We start from the raw sequence: 9,665 nt of genomic DNA, 5'->3' as shown, positions 1-9,665 counted from the left end.
CAGGCTAGTGAGGAGTTGTGTGAGTGGTTCAGATGTTGTGCCCCTTTGGTCTGTTGTCATCTTTGAGTGTATCTGTGTCTGGAGAAGGATGTGTCTGCCCGTGGCACAGCTACCAGCCAGCTGCTTAGGGACCTTAAAGGAATGGATTGGGACCCGTCTTCTGCAGCTGGGGGAAGTCTACTGCACATTTGCTAATGGGAACACCATGAGGATGATGCAAATCCATTCCCCTGCTTTGGCTTTTCTAAAAACAGGCCAAAACATTTGGATCTTGTTAAGCACCATATGATTTTTCCAGTTTTACTCATTGGTAAGAAAATGGAGTTCTGAACTGGGTATGTTTTAATCAGTCTGAAACAACCTTGAGGTGGTTGTGTAGGGGTTTTTTCCTTCTTTTGGGCAGAAGGGCAGTGTAAGATGGTGGAGTATTTTTCTGAAGAGGAAAAACTCCCTTCAGTGTTTCCTACCATAGATTCAGGTGGTAAATTGTCACTTGGAACAGAAATGGAGTGAACTGATTTAGGAGGGTGAAGTTTCACCTTGCTCTAGGTGAACTGTGAAGTCTGTGAAGGAAGGTGGGATGGTTGAAGTTTGAGACAGTGATGTGCTGCTGCATGCTCTGGGACCTTCTCAGAGGCTCCTGCACAGCAGGAAACCCATTTTGAGCAGCAAGGTAGGCTTGTTCTCGCAAAGCCAGAGCACGAGGGAAGTTCACTGCTACTACGCAATATACACACAGGAGCAAATCCTCCTTTTGGCTGCCTCTGTGAAATGGAGAGGGAAGCCTGGCCGTTCTCCCCAGTCCCAGAAGCAAAGGGATGTGTTGCTGTGCGCAGCCGGAGAGGGAGATTCCCTTGGCTGGTGTAGGATGTGTTGTTGCGTGGGGAAGCTGAGGGAAGGGGAACCAGGAGAGCGGAGACAAGCTCGCGCTTTTCTTTTGAGAAGCATCATTAGCCAAGGCATGTTTTTAAAGCTGTTTGAATAGCAGCAGTAGTTTTGTCTGGCTTGCGTTTTAATGCTCTAGTAGGGTGAACGATGGAGTGGTGGCGAATGGCGGATGTTACTGTCCTGAAGGCAGACTACCCCGACTAAGTGTGTGTTAAATAAGCCACGAGTTTCAGAGGCCGTCTCAAGCGATGGCGGGGTATGGGGGAGATGGACAGCTGTTTGTTCCTGGGATTGGATTGTTTGAGGCGTTGGGCCTGAAGTTTCCACTTTCTCTCTGCACATTCAGTTGTTGCTTGATCCTGTCGAACACTCTGGGCCTGCCATCAGTAGTTAAAGTTGGATGTCTCCCTTTCTAGAGTGATATCACCAAATGAGTACAGTACTTTGGAATGGCAATACTTTGTCCTTACAGACAACCGATTTTGAAGATTTTTCCAGTATAAGCAAGGGTTTAAAGCAAGGCGTGTTCCTCATTTTGTGTAATGTCATTTGGGGATGGAGTTGGGCATTAAGTCACCATCTGTTTGGGTTTTTTAATCTTATTTGTGCATGAACAGGTGGAGACTTCTGCTTGCTTATACAGCGGTTCTGGAGATCATCAGCTGCAAAATCTGGGAGTGTCTTCTGCAGAGCTGTTGATCTGAATTCCCTCCGGTATGTTATTCTCAATTTTGAACGTCTTGCTGTGTCAGAAGGAAGGCACTAATGTAGATCTCGTTTCACTGGAGTATGCTTATGACTTAAGTTCATCATCTAATTACATATGGCACTGAAAAATGCATTGCTGAGAAAAGTTCCTGCGATACTTTATCTCTAGTGAGCATTGCTGGAGGCTGTGCTGTCCTTATGGACTAGCCTGACTTTTTAATCCTTGTTTTGACCTCCCTCTTGTGCTGTGATGCCGAATTTGGATTCAGAAGGGAGTCTCAGCCCTGTCGTGCCAACACCACCCATCCAGAAATGGAAACAAGGAGCTTCGACTAAGCAGATGTATTGCCGCAGCTTAACGTGTGTAAGGTGAGGTGCAACAGTTATTTGCACGTATGCTCTTTACCTATTGTAAATTCAAGGTTAAATGGATTAGTTTAAATCTCCATCACTGAGGCTTGAGCTAATGTGTCTTATCTTGGGTTTGCTATTGACTCTGTGTGTCCTGGGTGCCGTCGCCCAGGCTCAGCTGATACGTGATAACTCATTAAGCCTGGCAATGTGCTCAACTTTCTGAGCCCTTAAAGAGAGGGAAGAGCCAAAGGAGGGATTTTTTTTTTTTTTCCTGGCTGCATGTGTGTCTGTAGCCCCTATTGATGCACTGACAGCCAGGTGAGTTTTTGGGAGGGAGGAAAACAGTTGCGTTGGCAGTGACGGAGCTTGCTTCTAGGGACGGGCTCAACCCCTGCCGGCTCCTACAGCCTGTTGTGCCGCTGCCTGCCCCCCTCCTTCGTTACTGGTATTCGCTTTGCAGTACACGCTGGGCGTGGAACTGATTTTCAGCAGGGTTGCCTAATGCGAAGGATCAGAGAGAGGACGAGAAACCATGTTCGCAGCTTCACAGATTCATTTAAGCCTTGGTGTCCGTGGATGCTTGCAAAGAGGAAACCCACACAGAGTGCTTCTGCCTGCTAGGAAACATTCGTGTCTGCAAACACAGATTTTTTTAGTTCATATCATTAATTGTTGCTTTTAGATCATTGTCCAGCTGCTTCACACCCTGCGTGAAGCGAAAAGAATTCACCAGTGGGAAAGGTCCACCCAGCGTGGGTCTCTGTGGGGGAATGCAGATGGAGCTCATCCTGGATGCTGTTCAGCTCAGATGGACCTGGTTGACCATCCGAGGTATTTGCGCCACACTGGAGCCCATCTTACGTGAGATTTCATTTATCTGAAGGTCCCTAAATGTGCTAGACATGACATCTGCTAGACTGCTGGAGAGAAACTTCCAACATTGCGATGCCTGGAAGCAAAGCAAAATATCATAAAGCCAATATGACGGCAGCAGCTCTTGAACTAAATCCAGCTCTGCATACTAACAGCACGAACTCCATATTCTCAACAGGGAAAACTCCTGTTTTCTATGTTACTTTCTACATTACTGACTTCATTGCAGCCTGGCTAACAGCTCTAGCTGTCTAAATAACTTCACAATAATGTAAGATGATCCTGGCTGCTATATCTCATCGGCTCAGAGTTGTAAACCAGATCTTTCCAAGGTCCTTTTCTTTCTGACAGATTCGAAGCGATCAGTTAAATGCTGTAGATTGGCTTGCGGGATTAAAATAGGCCAGTCAATACAAAGGGACGCTAATGCTTTGGTTGCTTTTGCTCTTTCACATCTATGTTTTGGAAATTAAAATATTTGTCAGTTCAGCTCTTAAAAACTACAGACTAGAGGCCTGTGCCTCTGTTCTCCCAAGGCATGCGGAGCTCACTGGCTTCTCTGCAAGGCTTGGGGATGCTTAAATGGGCTTCAAACTGGAAGTGAGCGTTGCCTGCTCCATAGTGTATGGCTGTAATACTGACCAGCATCCTTCCATTCTGTTTATAATGTATTTCAGATCAGTATTTATAATTAAGAACATTGCCCTTGTCTTAAAAAACAAATACCGGTATTTTTGTATATGTGCAGTCTTCAGATTTCAAAGAAAAAAAAATCTTGCTAGCGTATGAAATCAGGTCAGGACCGATCCCACCTGACTTAGGTACTTAGATAAAACACTGAAGTTAAGATGTTGCCCTTGGCTCCTTCGATAGCCATTACAAGAAGGAGACTGAATTATCCCCTGATGATGTTCCTTTGCCACAGCAAATATTGCAAAAGACTGTGGATAAGCAGGCTTTTCACTTGGGCTTCTTAATCTACTGCCTGAAGAAAAGTGTATGGGTTGAAATAAATCTGCCTGCAACCGGCCTTAGAGTGTAACAGTTTGCGGAAGAGCAGAGGCAAAGCTACCCGACTAGCCAGGGTGACCTGTTGTGGGGCTTTGCACGACATTGTACAAGCACGGCAGCTTGCTTCAGCCCTGTGACTTGGGGCATCTCTCCCCCGCACCATTCCGGGCAGGGTAGCAAAGGGGAGCCCCAGGCTGGTGCTTGGGTGTCATGGCACCGACCTCCAGGCATTTGCTTTTTGGCTTTAGGCACCCTGCGAGCGTGCTCTCCTCTTGCGCCGCTCCCCGTCAGTGCCCTGCATCAGCAGCCTGGCTAACGCGGCTTGTCTCCCCAGCTCCTGCTCAAAGTCAGGGCTGGTGTAGCAGATTGTCTGCAAGCTTAGTTTTTTTTTTTTAAAAAAAGGTATTCTAGGACAATGCCAGTGAGTATCTCAACTGCAGATAATTTCTGGGTTAATTATCCATAATGAGTGGCTTAATGGCTGAGGACCGAATGGATGCCGCTGAAGTCCATGGCAAAATTTGCAGGCGGGCTGGGATTTAACTCTGTGTCAGTACGTAGCAGGGCTGACGGCTCCATCACTGCTCCAGGAAGCCTTGCAAATTGTGAGGGGGGTCAGCTTTCTCATGCAATGCAAATAGGAGCTTCTGGACACTGTTTAAAACATCTCAAGAGGCCTTTAGCTTAATATCTAGGTTAAACTTGAGTGGGTGATTGTGTTATCCCCTGCTTTTTTTCCGTCCCTCTGAGAAGCGGAGCGATTCATGATGGTGGATGGGGCTTGTCATCGGTCCCCTGCGGGTCTTGGCAGCAGGGTTGCCCTAAGTGCTTATACCCACAAATATTTCACACTTTGGAGCTGTGACTTCAGTGGGCTCTCGCACAGCATTAAGCTCTGATCCTGGCAATCTGTCTTCATAGACTGGTTCTTAAGGCTGTGTATAGTTTAATAGTTTTACGCTCTCGGAAAACCGATTCATGAGCAATAGCTTTATGTTTGTTTATGTATAGAGTTTATGATGTGAAACAAAATGCACGTTTTTCTTAAGAGGCCAAACAGAACAGCTCAGCTCTCAGTCTCCAAATAGCATCCCAGATAATTTATTTTGTTGACAGCTGGTACAACGTGCTGCTAATACAACAGTAGTTTATTACACATTAGCAGCTACACATCGCTGTCTCAGAGCTCTTTGGCATGCTCTAATAAATACCACTTTAAAGCACAAGGCAGATTTCTCCGGCATGCAGCGACCCTAACTTAGAAGGAGACGGTGAAAGTTTGGCACTCGCCCAATGGCTTGGCCAAAGCAAACGGGTGGTGTCAGTGGTCCGAAGCCTGCATCAACGCTGAGTTTAGGATTAGGGCCTCTGGCTCACAGCACTTCTGCAGCTTTAAATAATCTCGTAGGAAATGCCTTGCCCTAGCAAATGTCTCTGGCATTCCCGAGCCCTCATTGAAAAAAATTAAGAGAAGCAGCTTGGTGGTTTTTTTCCGAGCTCGCTACTGGGCGGCTCCAGCCCCGTTGATTGCAGGGAGGAACTTACGGAGTTCTGTGCTTTCCAGAAACTAATGCTCCGAAAAGCATTAGTATCCTTACTTGGTGTTTTCCATAACGTGTTTCACCAGGGACCATGCAGTTCTTCACACCTCTACCAACTGTGCAAGATAGCTCTTAATGTGAAATGACTTGGCAGTGCTAGGTTAATGGGTAGACTTGATGATCTTAAGGGTCTTTTCCAACCTTACCACTTCTATGATTCTATGATGAGCTCTTCTGTTCCCTCTGCTTTCTTTTGTACCTAGCAAAACCCCTCCCTCCAGTGCCCCCTTCTCAAATCTGGCCAAAAGATGAGCATCGCAACCCGCCCGGCAGCCGGCCCATCTGCAGAAAGGCAGGAGGGAAGGAGAGAGAGAGACAGTCAGAAGTTGCAGACTCCTTTTCCTCCCTCAGCCCCTTTCTGCGGCTCAGCGTTCGCACGGTCTTCTGTGGGAAAGTGCTGCGAGAGACACGAGCCCCTTTCCTGTGGCCTCAGAGTGAGAAAGCAGGCAGAGCCAGAGCCGAGCTAATGAGAGCCTGCTCATCTCCCCAGGATTGTAAATCTCCTGTATCCTAGCTGGCCCCGTCCCCCTGAGTTGTAGAGCCATAGGAAAAGTGTAGGAGTAAATGTTGTGCCTACGTAACAAGCCTTTAGACTCTTCTTTCCTGGACTCTGGCCTTCCCCAGCAGTGTTGGCGCCTCGCTGTGTAACGAGGGATGGCAGCTCCCTCGTCACATCCCTCCTCGGTGGCCGAATGGGGCTGTGGGGTGGCCCTGCTCCTGCCCGCCGCCGGCACGTCTGGCTGAGCTGCAGCCTTGCACGTGCCTTGTCTGCACTCGAGCAGCATCGAGCACTGAAAAGCAATAAAATAAGAAAGGGGCTTTATGTGTAAGGGTTTTCTGAGATCCTATTTCACACTTTCTCTCCTGGCTCATGTAGTTTTCTGTTTCCCCTGTCTGTTTTGTGGGGTGTTTTAACCGCAGGATTTTTAATTCATGTTCTTTCATGCTTATGAGAAAAGGTTTAGTTTTACACTTGGCTCTTGTGTGAGAGGGAGGAAATCTTGGCATGTCCAGTTGTGCGTGCTTCATTTAACGCACTTGATAAAAGTGTAAGGTTTTGCCATCGCAGAATCTGTGCTACGGAAAGATATATCCAGAGGCCACTCCGACTTGTTAACATTTTTAAGTCTATGTGTAAATTAAATTTGCTGGTGATTTACCCATGATCGATGTTGAGAATCCCATAAGCATCACCAAACCCAGCTTTTAGATTTCTCGGTAGCAGAATTTGGTAGCTGGCCTGAAAAATACTATTTTGGTGATGCATAGCCCTGGCTTCATAACATGAATGTAGTTATGCTGACTCCTCTGTGAATTCTCTATGAGCGACTCCTCTCTGCCTCCATGACTCTATGGCTCCATGACTCCTATATGACACTTCTGTGACTCTGTGACTCCTCTGTGAAGTGACCATGGTCACTTCATCCAAAGGCTGGTCCATGGCATGGTTGCCCAGGATTGTCCAGCAGCTGAGCTGACAAGTAAGTCGTCTCCGGTTTCCAGCCTCTCTCCTGGAAGTTCACCTGCTTTCTGAAGCAGCACGTCCATGCGCACATCCAAGCACGCACAGCTTCTTGGCAGCTTTTCCAGTTTCCCAAGCACCTGCATCAAAATTAATGAGAGCAAAATTGATTGCAAAGAGTCCTTGTGGTGAGTTCTCTTCAGTGAAGGGCGTGGTGGCACGGTCCTGTCCTCTCAGCCACCTTCTTGCGTTGCTTGCTGAGTTTAACCTCGCATCTGAAATGTGTTTGTCGCACCTCCGAGAAGTAACATTTTTGCCTCGCGTTAGTCTAGTGCTTTTGGCTTTTCACAGAGCTGCTTGGAGCCATTTTGGTCACAATTTTGTTGGTTTTCACAGGTCAAAGCACCATCTCCATTTTGTTTAATACTCACCAAATCCTCTCATGTGCTGGCTGAATATTCTCCCATGTGTTTATTTTGAATGTACACTGACGGGTATAAGCTGATCCATACGTACCCTGAATTCTATCTGTTTATATTTTATTGCTTTCAGTGCTGGTATCATTTTCAGTACCATTTTGGCCAGCTGCATGTCAGTTTAAACATCAATCACGGCTGCTTTCAAACTCACCTCTTGCTGTAGCTTTTCTGTATCTCCCAGTCCTCCCGGTAGCTGCGGTCTGAGGGCTCTGCTGGTGCTGGCAAACTCTCCCAAGGATGCTCTTGCATCCTTCCTCGCCACGCAGTGCTTGGTGTGGGTAGCAGACGCGTGCTGCGCTGCCTTGCGGGGCTCCGAGGTCTTCGAGCTGTTCTGCCACGCAAGTTTTTCACTGTTGCCTTGTCCACAAGGCCGGAGTCCCTACAGTCCTATACAGGCAGATGCCTGGGCGGCTTCTTTGACTTGAGGAGTCTTTCCAGCTCTTGATAAATGTTAATTGTGGGTCTTTGAGAAATGCTGGCCCATCTTGTTCATTTTCAGTTGTGTCCCAAAGCTGACCTGCAGGCTGGCTTCTGAGGAGACATTCCTTTAGCTCCAGCAAAGACCATCTTCAGCTTCAGCTGGTCACCAGCATTGCTAGAAGAGGATGAGATCAGAAAATTTTGTTTAAATATTCCGACGCCCTCAGATATTTCACTTCCACAGGAGTGCAGTTGACCTCATCTTACTAGAATAGGTAACTTCTTAAAAAAAGACCCAATTCTGGAAAAACTCATTGTTGGCAGCAATAACACTACCTTCTTTCTGTTTTCTGGGGTGAAGTGTCAAATCACCTCTGTTTAGCATCTGTGTTTAGCAGCACATTTCAGTTCTGCATAGCCCTTGGGTGAAATGCCTTGCTAGAGCGCCACAAAATCACATTTCCCCACAGACCTCAGAGCAGATATCTTTGTGAAATGCTCGTGCTAAAACGCTGCCATCCCTCCAGCCTGAAGACGGACATCAAAGCATTGCCCATGGTTCGGAGTGCGAATAGGACTCTGATGATCCTGAGCAGAGTGCGAGCATGTGGGGGTGTAGGAACTGATTTTGTAAACTCCCGTGGTACACAGAGACATTCACTGAAAGAAAAATCCAAAGGAACTGTGTGGCAGGGAAAAACCCTACTTTTCTCCCCAGATCATTAAATTCTCCTGTTGTGAGACATAGTCACCTTAAATGCGCACTTAAAGACAGCCAGATTTTATTTACCCTTATTGGGCTCTTTCTTTTCCTTACCCCTTAGGAAAAACATTCTCTCTTTCTTTTCCTTACCCCTTAGGAAAAACATCATTATCTCAGCAGCTCAGTCTGCATCTTTGGGAGGATTTTCTCCCACACAGATTTCTACAATTAAGAGCATTGACACTAAGTTATTGGAATTTGCTGTCTGTTGTTGTTTTTTTCTTTTCTTTGTGATTAAATGGCTCAACTTCAGAGGATGGGCCCTGGTTGTAAGGGTTGCTTTGTTTATCCCTATCAGGGATGGGGATGGAGGGGCAGGGAACATGCACCCAAATAGTGGGCAATCTCGACTGAAAAATATTTAAATATTTAAAGTGTCAGATCAGTTTTAGTATTTCTTTAATATGACGCATCCACAATGGCTCACTTTTAATTTCCAGAGTCTATGGGCTTGTGTTTAAGACTAAAACAAGCTTTTATCCTAGTGATGGCTGGGCCATCTGCCACTCTTCCCCAGTCCTCACAGCTGGGTGGCTAAATAAGAAGGAATCATTCAGCTAACCTCAGCATCTGCCAATTGTGTTTTCTCAGTGACCTTTCCAAAAACTGACTTCTTTTTGACTAAAAATAAATTTTAAATTACCAAGCCGAAGAGGCAGACTTCCCTATGCATTTTGAATAACATCTTTGTTTCGAAATGTCTCTTGGCTCCTGTGTAACGAAAGCCTGACATTAAAAAAGGTGTTTTAAATTGGTGCTGAGTATTGGCTGATACTCAAAATACAATAGGACAGTTGAGCTTCTGTGCTATCTTGTGACATGCTGTCATTAGCACCTCATGAAATGGAGGGGAGGGAGAATAAAAACACTCAAACATTTCTGGAAACCTTCCTTGAGCTTTTTTTTTTTAATGCAGGAATTTTCACTTTCAGGGTGCCTCCGTTTCAAACCGTTTCACCGTAAGGACGCATCGAGCTTTTGACGAAAAATTTTCAGGCAGCTCTTGTTCCTCAGGCTTCTTCTCTCTTTCCACCCAGGGGTGAGCAGTTGGTGTGGCGATGATGATATCTAAAATGGGAAATAGACTCTGAATTGATCCAGTTCCT

Source organism: Platalea leucorodia (genome assembly GCF_965183815.1).
Source record: "Platalea leucorodia genome assembly, chromosome: 2".
NCBI lineage: Eukaryota > Metazoa > Chordata > Aves > Pelecaniformes > Threskiornithidae > Platalea > Platalea leucorodia.
The sequence above is the reverse complement of the archived record's forward strand: the minus strand, read 5'-3'. Positions refer to the sequence as shown.